A 12,000-nucleotide genomic window follows, 5' to 3' on the forward strand; every position below is an offset into this window, starting at 1 on the left:
GGGCATTTTGAGAAGGCCTCCCAGGGCCTGTGCCCAAAAATGCCAAACTCTGGCATCTGAATAAATCCAGCAGATGCGCAGCTAAGCTTGGCCAGTCTGTACAGTGCCCAGTGGCACAGTGAGACAGGCTGCTTCCCAAAGAAGAATGTGACTGTGCAGACCAAGAGCCAGATGGTGACCTTTATTGGACACAGGGTGTTTGCTCTCCTCTTGTAACTTGGGGCTTAGAGAAGGGTGCACGTAAGAGATTCCCTCTCTCGGCGAGAAGGAGCAACATCCGGAAACACATACCGCATGTCACTAAGGGCGGAGTCATTGTCGTCGGGGCCAGGCGCAAGCCGACCCTTTGGCACCACTGTGCTTCCTTCAGCCTTGGGCTCTTCCATGGGCTTGCTTCCCTTCTCCTTCTTTGTGTTGTCTCCTGCGCCTGGGCTCTTGGCTCTGATAGGCAAGGGAGTAGTGGCCATTTCCTCACTATGTCCTGATGCTTTTCTGCGTATCCTCCGAGCGCTTCCCCGTCTCTTCTTGGAGACAGCCAGGTGCTGCCCCACATTCTCCATCTCAGACAGGCTGTAGGCCATAGCCCGATGCAGTTCCTTGTCTTCGTTCTCGGGGTAGGCAAAAGAGGAGCCAGCACTCTGTGGTCGGGGTGGAAGCCGGATGTCGGCTGCAGAACTCAGCACGTCTGGTTGTTCTTGCTGGATGTGTTCCACCCGAGCCTTCAGGTTGTTGGCGAGGTCTGGAGGAGACAAGCAAAGGAGGGGAAACAGCAAAGAGAAACTGTCCTTCCCATTCCCTCTGCTCAGTGCCAGTATGTGGCCACAAAGAGACTACCTCGGAGGCAACCTAGTGCACAAAAAGTTGCTCACGTCTGGTCTAAATCCTGCCCAGCTATCAGAGCTTAGCGAGGTGGCACGCACTCCCATTTCGAGAGTCCCTCCAATCTAGAGTAAGCTCTAGAGCTGTTCTTTAGCTGTTCCAAGCCCCGGCTAATGCATAGTCCTTTTCTGAACTGGGCTTCTTCCCTCGTATGCACACACCCTTCCCGAATCCCCACACATTGATTTCTTACCATGCACTTCTGCCACTTTGAGCTCCCCGTCCTCATCAATCTCTATCCTCTCCTGCCCATGCTCAAGAATCCTGCAAAAGAGGGCAGACAGTTTCTCCAGCTGTAGGGGAGGAGCTGAAGCACTCGCTTCTGGTCAGCCAAGGAGGTGGGCATCACTCCCATGTATTCACAACAGAAAGGCATTCTTGGTGACCTCTTCCCCAGCTCCTTCCTGGTGGAAATTCACCATAATCAAACAAGAGAATGTTCTAAACTGCTGGAAGATTTAACAATCTGGATTTGCCTCTAAGGATTAGATTAAGCTCATACAGAGCGGATGTTTTCAATGTAGTATTTATCCAATTAATTAAATACAAATTTCATGCCTTACAATTTTTATAACCCACAAGCCACAGAATGAAGAATTCAGCATGTGTGAAGAATCCAATACGGGGTGAAAATTCAACAGCTCTTCGCATTTTGGCTCCCTTGATTCCAGTTTGCCAGCCCTGTGCTGGCTCAGGTTCTTTGTGATTGAAGTTTAGCGGGCTTATGGACCCTTGTCTCTAAGATGGGCTGCAGTTTGCAGAGTTTTCACCATTTGCATGACTTTTTGCAATTTATTATTTTTTATTAGATTTATTGAAAGCCCTCATTATCATCATGCTCTCTGAGGAGGACTGACTTGGCCTGCTTCCAGTGAGCAAACTGGAAGTGGGCAGGGAGTTTGTTGTGTTCAAACAGGCCAGCCTTCCTATTAACAACACATCCCCATGGAGGGTAGGTTGTAAATCTAACTACACAACAGATGATCTTATTAACATTTGAAGTAAATACAAAAGAACTATCAAGTTGTACTCTGCTAAGGTTGGAGTTGGTTATTTATATTGTTTAATGTCATCATCAGTAATATGAACGTAGGAGGGAGAAGAGCAATTATGAGATTTGCAGATGAGACAAAATGGGGAAGTGTTTACAAGATGTTAAAGGGAGAGCTTTCTCCCAAGAAAAGGGAGAGCTGCACAAGAAGAGCAGCACAAAATTCAGTAAGGACAAATGTGAAACATGGCACGCTGCACAGCATTGATAAGCTCTCATTGCAGTATTGTGTTCAGTTCTGGACATTGCAGGTTTAAAAATACCCACCATAATGATTCATAAATAAGCCAGAAGAAGATAAAGGTTAAAGGGTCTGAATATATTCAGTCTGCACAAAAGAAGATTCCCAGGTAGAAGATGTGCTGATGGCTCTTAAATGTTAAAGTCATCTCCAAAGGAGGGGGCAGGACAAAAATACTGAACTTGAATTGCTGGATAGTAGGTTTAGGTGAAACAGAAGAATTTACTCTTTGTAGGAGTAGTTCAACACAGATGCCCTGAAAAGTGCCTTTGAGTCTCTCTTCACAGCATTATTTGGACTGCTTGTGAATGTGGTTAATGAGGGATGGAATGCAGAATGGGATGTGAGCATACAATCCAGGGTCAAAGGTAATTCCAACCTGTGGTTTGACAATGCACAAATGAGGACTGCGCTCATATCCTTCTGCCCCTTCCTTTGTCCGGGGGCAGGAAGTCTTAGTTACTGGCAGTAAGAGCTATAAGCTAAAATATGTGGGGCTATCAGCCCACCCCTTTTGTCATGCTCCCTGCTGGAATGTGGCTCCCAAGAGCTTGTCTGAAATTTTTAGCTGGGGGCTAAAACAGGTTGCACAGCCCCAGTTTACACTACCATCTTTAATAAATTACTTCTGCTTTGGCTGAATTTATAATATTTTTGCTCTTAACAGGTGATTATGGGATACAATAGCCCCAGGGACACTGGTTTGTCACCTCACCTCTTGGTGGTTATGCGCTTGCCGTTGACAAACTTTGTAGATGTGGAGATGGAATGGAAGCCTATTCCCAGTTCAGCACCAGGACCAAAAGTAGTGAAGAAGTCTAGGAAGGAAGATGACAACATCACTACTGATGGGAGAGGAGGAGGGAGGGCAGCCCGCTAGTGCAGGCCCCAGTTATGCCATCCTTAATGCCAGAGGCCATGAAATTCTGTTTGCTAACTGAGGGGCACGATAGGTGGGGTGTACATTTTGCATGAGAGAAGGCTTCACAGGCATTTGAAACACGGGGACCAAGAGCATCTCTGATTCGAAAGAGCCAGAATGAGCTCAGAAAGCAGAAACCGAAGGCAGACAGAACTTGGAGAAGCACCAAGGATTGGAGGGTTCTACCAGTGCCTGCGAAGACTATTTACAGCACTGGGGAGATGGATTGCCCACTGATCCCTTAGGGCTTTTCAAGGCATTGGGCAACGTGGAATGCAAACACTGACCCGTCTGGCCGGGAGAGCTATAGGAGCAATAGGAATAGGTGCCACTCCCTGGCATGACCCACTGAGACGTTCCTCCTTGTAGGTCTGTAAATGGAGATAATTCATCTGTGAAGTAAGCAGCAAATTCATAAATTGAACTATTAGCAAGTAACATTATACGATTGTTACTAGTATTCTTCAGATTTTTGCATGGTTTTCCATCACAAAAAGTATTCTTGAAGCAACTCACATATGCACACACAAATGCAAGAATGATCAATAGAACATTAAAAGAAACAGAAACCATCATCAGCTCAGTAATACTATAATCATAGTAATACTATAATCATAATCAGCACTCCAATACTAAAAGCGTTCATACATAGCATCACATTATAGACTGCAATACTCTTTGTGCTTGGATAGGACATGAAAGCAAATAGCTCGTCGTATACCTGGACGGCAATGAAAGGAACAGCCAGATCCTAAGCCAGTCCCAATGGTTTCCTGCAGGTCTGTGCAATCTCTAATGGCACAGTCCAATGTGTGTTTAGAGAGGGGAAAGTCCTGCAACACCCAATATTCAACTCTTATGGAGTCTGGAGAATGTTGCGAGTTGTACAACCTTTTCTGTCTAAACATGCATATGGTTGCACCCAAATAGTACAAATATAGGGCTCTCTTGTAAACATGTAAGTGCTTTCAAGCTCCATCATGCTTGAAGCTAAATATGCACACGCAATTTAATCTGAACAGCTGGACCCCACAAGCATGGCCTTCCTTCAAGGCTCTCGATTAGCCGGCATTCTTTGGATGGCCAGGCACTTTCTGCAGCCCCACCAGTGAGCCATAATACAGTGGTACCTCGGCTCACGAACACCTTGGTTCATAACCAAATGGGTTCGCGAACAAGAATTTCATGAAAATTTTGACTTGGGTCGCAAACTCCGCATTGGGTGGCGACCAAGATCTCAGCCATCTCCCCACCCCACCAAGTGGGGAGATGGCCACAATCGCAGTTGCGTTCATGCAGGGAAGACGTGCGTGATCATGGGTGCGCTCCTGCAGGAAAGACGGGCACAATCTTGGCCATCTCACCCCCGCAACCAGCACGACTGAGGCCATCTCCCCCCCACCAAGTGGGGAGATGGCCACGATCGCAGTCACGTTTGTGCAGGGAAGACATGCATGATCGCGACTGTGCTGTGCTATGCCGGTCTTTCCTGCAGGAGCACGCCCGTGATCACGCACGTCTTCCCTGCATGAACGCAACTGCGATCGTGGCCATCTCCCCACTGCAGGGGGGGGGGGGAAATATGGCCACAATTGTGCTGGTTGCAGGGAGGGGGGCGATGGCCATGATCGTGCTGGTTGGGGGGAAGGGAGATGGCCGAGATTGCGCCCGTCTTTCCTGCAGGAGTGTGCCCGTGCCAGGATTTCTTTGTGAAGTGCCACCCCAACATAACGGTAATGAACACAGTGTTGAATCTGAAGAATGATAACATGGTTTCTCATTTCCAGAGTGTTATGCAGTGCAGGAAAAAACAAGTGACTATAGACAGATTTTTCACCAAAACTGACCCTGAAACTAAGAGACAAAGAAGAGAGGGAACCCCTGAAAGAGATCTCCCCAATGTCCTTATGGAGGGGGACTCTCCCTCAAAACAATAACCTCCCCCCCACCACCTAGGTTAGTGTTCCCCACTGTACTGTACAGTACTTTGTTACTTTGTTGTTCATCACTTTGCTTCAAATTTTTCTGATTAAAAAAAATAGTTACAGAATGGATTAACCTTATTTACATTGAACCTTATGGAGAAATTTGACTTGGCTCACAACCACACTCAGAGGGGCCAGAATGGCTTAACCTTATTTACATTGGATCATATGGGGAAATTTGACTTGGGTCACAACCAATCTGGGTCACAACCAGAGTCGTGGAATGGATTAAGTTCATGAGCCAAGGTACCACTGTATTTGGAGGAAGGAACATAGCAGAGATTTAGCAGGTCTGGCAGTACATATCTAGCATGGGTTAATTTATTTTTCATGGAATCCTCTGGTTTGACTAAAACTTGCAAAAGGTGTTTGCATTGGTAAACTTTGTATTTATGGAACAATTTACTGGATATCTATTTGTTGATTGATTTGGTTTATTGTATTCTCTTTGTATGGTTTTTATCTTTGCAATACCTTAAAAGGGCTCTGCTTGTAAAGGTGCTGTAAAAAATGTTTGTTTGTTTTAAATAAATATTCCACAAGCAGATTGGTAATGGCAAATGGTTAAAAAAATGGACTACCATTATGATCTTCCCTGCAACATACAGTCTCAGAAGAGTGCTGCATGTGTTCTTGGAAGCTAAGCAGCTCAGGCCTGGTCAGAATAGGGATGAGCGACTGGAGGGGATGATTCTATGATCATTATTGTAAACTGCCCAGAGAGCTTTAGCTATGGGCAGTATTAAAAATGTAGTAGTAGTAGTAGTAGGACACATTCTCAGTTGTGCAGAATGGTCCTATCAAAGCATGTCGAGCTTCTATGGAGCCGGCACAGATTTAGAGTCTACTGAAAACAGGACTGAGAATGGAGCCTGGAGTCCTGTGACCAACAGATCTACATGGGAAGAGCTCTCTCCTGAGAGAACCTTTGATCTCCAGTCCTGAGCTCAGAGCTGTGGGCTCAGACATGAGCATAGTTCTGCTATGCAAGAATGAATGAGATCACTGAGTACAAAGCCCTTTACACGCATTCTGATCCAGTATAATCATGAGCAGCATTGCCAGACTGCAACACAGAAGACAAGTATGTCATTTGAAGCAAGGAGAGGCGCAGCAGGTACCAGCAACTCTCCTGGTGGGGAGAGTCCATTTGGTTAATTGGAGAGACCTGGAAAGAGTTTGCTGGGTGTGGGTCATGGGATTGCTTAAAAGGCCCTAATCACGTGGGCTTTAGTTTTTGGATTTTTTTTGTAATTTTCTGGATGCGTGTTGGTGCCCGCTCTGTTATATTTATGTTAGATTGTTCTGATAAGTCTGCACTTTTTATACAGCTGATTGCAAGCAAGCTGGCTTGCTGCATGCCATAATGTTAAAAAATTTACTGCTGATATTATTTCTCACCTGTATGGGAAATGTTGATCATATCTCACTCTAGCTTGTGTATTTTAACCATTGGTAAATAATATCAGCTGTGTTTAGCTGAGTATCAGCTGATACTCTTGATTTTGCAATTAACATGACAATATTGGTATAATTGAAATGATAGCTATATTCTCTTCTGAAGTGAGTTGGCCCTAGACTGTTTGTTGTATCACTGTGCATTCCTTTTCTTGTTTTATGAGCTTTGGGCACATCTGTGTGGGAAAGCTGCAGCCCCTCCATCTATGGCAAGGTAACCAGGACTGCACACACATCCTGCCCAACTCTCATTTCTCCACTTTCCTCTACCTGCTGCAGAAAAAGTCGAGGCAGAGGCCTGCTGTTTTTCTTCTGCAGAAAGAAGAGATGGGTTGGGATGGGATGGGATGGGGTACGGTACAGTACAGTACTAGAGTTGGAAGGGGCCATGAAGGCCATCGGGTCCAACCCCCTGCTGTTGCAGGACACCAAGTTACGCCATCCTGCTCAGATGGCTGTCTGGTGTCTTTTTGCATGTCTCTAGTATGGGAGAGCCCTCCACCTCTCTAGGCAGCTGGTTCTACTGCCTTATTGCTCTGACCGTGAGGAAGCTTTTCCTGAATCTGGGATGTTGCAACTTGAATTGCTTATTCCCTGTCCTGCACTCTGGTATCAGCAAGGACTGATCTTGACCTTCTTCTTTGTGACAGCCTTTGAGGGACTTATAGATAGACAGGAGAAGAACAGAAGTGGTTCTTCTTCCCCTGCTGCTGAATTGGCTTCTCTAAAAGTCCCTGTGCAGTTCAACCAGGCTTCTGCAAGTACTTGGAGAGCCTGGGCACTGTCCAAAGATCTTTGTGCTGGGAGATATACAGCTGGGAGATAGTCTGCTATCCAATAAATCAATACCCTGACATTCAAACTTGCCTGCTAGTTGTTATTATTTCTACATTTTTGCCTGAAACCTCACGAGAGGGAGCATGATTTCCAGAGGGGCGGCCATGCTGGTCTGTGCATCGGATAAAGTGGACAATTGCTATGAAAGCACACGTCAGGACAAACACGGGGATTAGTCTTTCAGTTGCCACAAGGCTCCTTGTTGTTTTTGTGGGTTTGGCCATGAAGTTCCCTGGGTGACTTGAGGCCAATTAGGGTGGTTGTTAGGATAAATGGAGAGGAGGAAGAAAAGGTTAGATGATGATGATTGCATTTATATCCTGCCTTTCTTCCTCTTGTGAGCCAAAAGAGCTTGTAAAGCTTCATTTTATCCTCATAGCAACAACCCTGTGAGGTACGTTGGACTGAGAGTGAGTTACTGGCCCAAAATCACACAGTGAGCTAAATGGCCAACAAATAACGAGCCTCTGGATTAACAAAAATGCCTCCTAGATTTATTCTGCATGTTATTCTTGCAGAATTTAGCTATTTCTTCTCTGGTAAAATACTGGATGATGAGGGATAGGTGCCAACTGCTTTGAATTCTCCTTCCTTCATTCCTTCTTTTGGTAGAAAAGTAGAGTATAACTTTTTAACAAATAAAAATGAGGCCAAGCCTTATTGGCAACATTCATTAAAGTCCCCACTGGAATGGTATTGCCATTTTTAGCCCTTGCAGGCGGACAGGAGTTTAGAAAATGAAAGTAGATGCATGCAAAGCCTTAAACCTCCCCTGCAAGCATGCCATGCTCCTGATCCATAATGCAGCCCTGCATGCTTACTTCAGGGTTTAAAAGGTGAGCATTGGCTGCATATTATATATTTAATATAATGTGTAATTTAGCTGTCAGGCAGCAGTGTTGGTGAAGAGGCACTCTGTGTGAAGCTTTGATAAGCTGCTGCCAATCTGACAAGACAGCACTGACCTAGACACTCTGCATTATAAGGCAGTGACATGTCACTTTCTTTTGATTCTGTATCTTGCTGCCCTTGTACTAGGTGATGCACGTACCATAAATTTCAGTGAAGGGATCTTGTCCTTCAAAAAATTCTCTGAAGACCTCATCTGCATCCCGAAAAGTGAACATGAAGTCAGGAGTCCCAGTTGAGCTCTGATAAAGCCCCGTTCCTTGCAGAAAAGAAATAAGTCATCATTTGTCATCCTTTCTGTTTCCAAGGAGGGAAGGGAAAAGGGGATGAGGATGGCTTGTGGAGGACAACAGAGGCTAGAAGTTTCCCTTTCTCCAGTGTAGGTTGCAGAGCCAGAAGGAGCAGGTGTCTCTGCCAAATGCAAAGCAGGAAGGTAGAAAGAGGAAGTGCCCTGGCCACACAAGGGCAGAGCACTGCAAGAAACCCATTATTCCTAGAATACATAATCTTCTCTTGATTAAAGTTTTCAGAAGAGTAGCTGTGTTAGTCCCTTGCAGCAAACCAGGAGAGAGATGTGTGGCACCTTCAAGACAAACAAATTTATTCTGAGTAACAGACTTATTCTTGTAGACTGAAGAAGTAGGTGGTGCTCACAAAAGCTTATGCCAGAATAAGTTTGTTGGTCTTTAAAGTGCCACAAGAGTCTTGGTTCTCCTTGATAAAAGGACAGTCTCACCAGGCATGTATATCTGGCAAACACTGACCGGGCAAGACAAAGGAATCTCTCAAGAGTGTAAGAAAAAGCATCCAGAAAAGGAACACAGGGAATAACTGATCCATCGTGAAACCAACCCAAACACCTCATTCTTCCTCGGGGGGGATTTTTATGCAGTAAAATGTCTACCTCCGGCTGCAAAGAAACTTTTAGATAGGAGGGCATATACAAGATAGGCTACTAGATCCTGAATTTTGTCACAAGTATAATAGGGGGTAGGAGGGAGGGAGTATAATAGTCTTCTAATCAGGAGAACTGAGGCATGGAATACTTCCCAGGCATATATGAAGAATATGCTGTTGCATCAATTAAGTAGGTCACTTACCTGTGCTTAGGCCCATAAGCCCTTCCAGCCCATAGAGGTCATAAAGGTCACGCTTATAACCTGGAAGAGAAAAAGAGGAAGATGACACCATTCAGAAGTGTAGCAGAAGAAAAGCAGAAGTGTATTCTGCTTTTGCAAGAAACCTGCACATAGGGCTGGATTTGAAACATTGGCAGGCCGGATAAGTCTAAGTCCTGCAGGCCAGAGGTTCTTCCCTCTGCTGCATGAATTCCACTGTGCCACAGAGGGCCTGGTTCCCTTGCTCCAACAATAAGGCACCATGGCCATCGCCAGCAACAACGTATGGAACTTGTGACGGTGTCTCTGGGCTAGTTTATCTGGTGCCTCTTTATGAAGTGCAAGCCAAATTAAGAGTAGACTCAGGGGAGATGGGATGAGTGGGGAGTGGGTGGTGCAGCCACTCAGAGCGGGTGGTCTGTCAACAGGCCGAGCGGTTGCTTCTGTGGCCCACAGGAAGAACTGGGGGCCAGCTGGAGCTCAGGAGATGTGCGCATGCTGCAAGGAAACTTTCTAAGAAAAGCCAAGGTGCAGGCCGTAGAGAAGCATACAGGAGGAGTTCAGAGATGGACAACCTCAGCACACAGCGGCAGATGAAGAATGGAGGGAAGGGTCTTATATCTTACTGTCTGAGAGCACTTCATAGGCTTCTGCTATCTCCTTGAATTTCTTCTCAGCATATTCCTTGTTGCCTGGGTTTTTATCTGGGTGCCACTTCAGTGCATGCTTCCTGTACCTGTAACGTTCCAGGGAGACAGACCTGACTGTAGGCTTACCAAAAAGATAGACCACCTTAATCTCAGTCATTGTGCTAATTAACAGGGGACTTGGACTTTCACGCCCAGTGTCAACAGTGATATCCCTGCTCTTAGATATTCACTGTTCATCCACCAAACTAATCTGAGTAGGAGGGAGACTTCTAGTCCTGTCTTCCACTAGAAATCACTGGACACCTCAGGGGAAGCCTCGGCCTGAGGCCAAGATTTACTTTCCGAGGACAGCTCCAAAAGCACACTGGATTTATTGCAGTGCGCATCCAAACCTCACAGTTAGTTGTTTCTGGAAGTACAGTGCTGACACTAGTAGCAGCAGTAATGAACTCACAGCAGTGCTGTCTTCATCGTCCCAAGGGTGGGCTGCTGTAACGCACTCTGTGCTTGGCTGCCCTCAGTGACTATCTGGAGGCCTCAGCTGGTAAGCAGCCCAGGAAAGCAGCACTATGCTAGGATGGAGCTTAAAGGGAAACCACTATTCTAGCATCTGTACCAGCTCTCTTTTGTCTTCAAAGGAAAAAAGGCAGGATTATAAATATTTATTTATTTAAGGTTTTTGTATGCTGCCCCAATTAGTAAACAAGTCTCTGGGCGGCTTACAGAGAGCAAACCAAAAAACCCAGCATGCATAACAATGATAAAAAAGTACATTGCATCTAAAATAGGAATAAAAACAAGAATAAAACCAGATTAATTATTAAAATACTGGGAAAATAAAAAGGTCTTTGCCTGGTGCCGAAAGGAATAGAGTGATGGTGCCAGGCGAACCTCCCAGGGGAGCAAATTCCACAGTTGGGGTGCCACCACTGAAAAGGCCCCTCTCTGAGTAACTGCCCTCCTGATCTCCTTCACAGAGGGTTCTCGGAGAAGGGTCTCTTCCTCTGATCTCAAGGGGTGAGCCAGCACATAGGGAAGAAGGTGTCCCTTCTTAACAAATATAACAAATAAATAATTTCTCACACACACACACACACACACGAGAGAGAGAGAGAGAGAGAGAGAGAGAGAGAGAGAGAGAGAGAGAGAGAGAGAGATCCAATGAATCTTACACCTTCCAAGCCACGGTCCCCATAACTACCAAAGGGAGACAAGATGAACCTTTGGATCTCTTCCTCTACCCACAGGGTGGAAGGGAACTGCAAGGAATGCTTAGCTTGGCTGCCCCAGCCTGGCTGCCTGGGGATGCTGGCAGGTGCAGTCTAAGATATCAAGGGCGGTGAGAGCAGGCTCCGCTTTCTTGCTCCTGGTGCAATATAGTCACACCGGGTGCGTGACTTACGCTTTTTTAATGTCATCCGGGGAGGCAGTCTGTGCGACATCCAGTGCTTGGTAGTAATCAACCATGGTGCTGTTCATGCCGTGCAGAGGTCAGCTGGAAATCAGAGAGAATGCAGCATAACAGCGATCATCCACAAGACACCGCCTCCCACACCCACCCATTCCCCTTCTCAAGGCCATGGGACAGCAGGGCTGTTCCAGCGACGGAATACTTCCCATGGCGGTGTCTAACACACAAATCAATCTCAGCTAGCTCTGCTGTGAGTCTGCTAGGGGGTGCAGTCCTCCCCTCCTGTATTGCAGGTCACACGTGCTTCCTCCTCAGGGCTAGCTGCTTTGCTAGCCAGGTAGCTCTTTCTGTTTCTACATCCAGACACGTGATTGCAATAGGCATTGGGTAAACATGGCGCAGGCACAACCCCCTTTACAGAGGAGCGATTGTCTGGCCTGTGTTAACAGAATTATTTAAAAGGGAATGATAACAAATGCTTTTACTATATAGTGCTTTTTCTATGTCATCAGTATATCCAAAATTAGACTTTCAAACCT

The 12,000-nt window shown here is 46.0% G+C and overlaps 1 pseudogene; it reads right to left on the bottom strand.

Annotated features, from left to right (window-relative positions):
* Positions 1-224: 224 nt before the first annotated feature.
* Positions 225-11,529, bottom strand: LOC123027425 (annotated as a pseudogene).
* Positions 11,530-12,000: the final 471 nt, after the last annotated feature.

Source organism: Varanus komodoensis, unplaced genomic scaffold (assembly GCF_004798865.1).
Source record: "Varanus komodoensis strain SLA01 unplaced genomic scaffold, ASM479886v1 scaffold32, whole genome shotgun sequence".
NCBI lineage: Eukaryota > Metazoa > Chordata > Lepidosauria > Squamata > Varanidae > Varanus > Varanus komodoensis.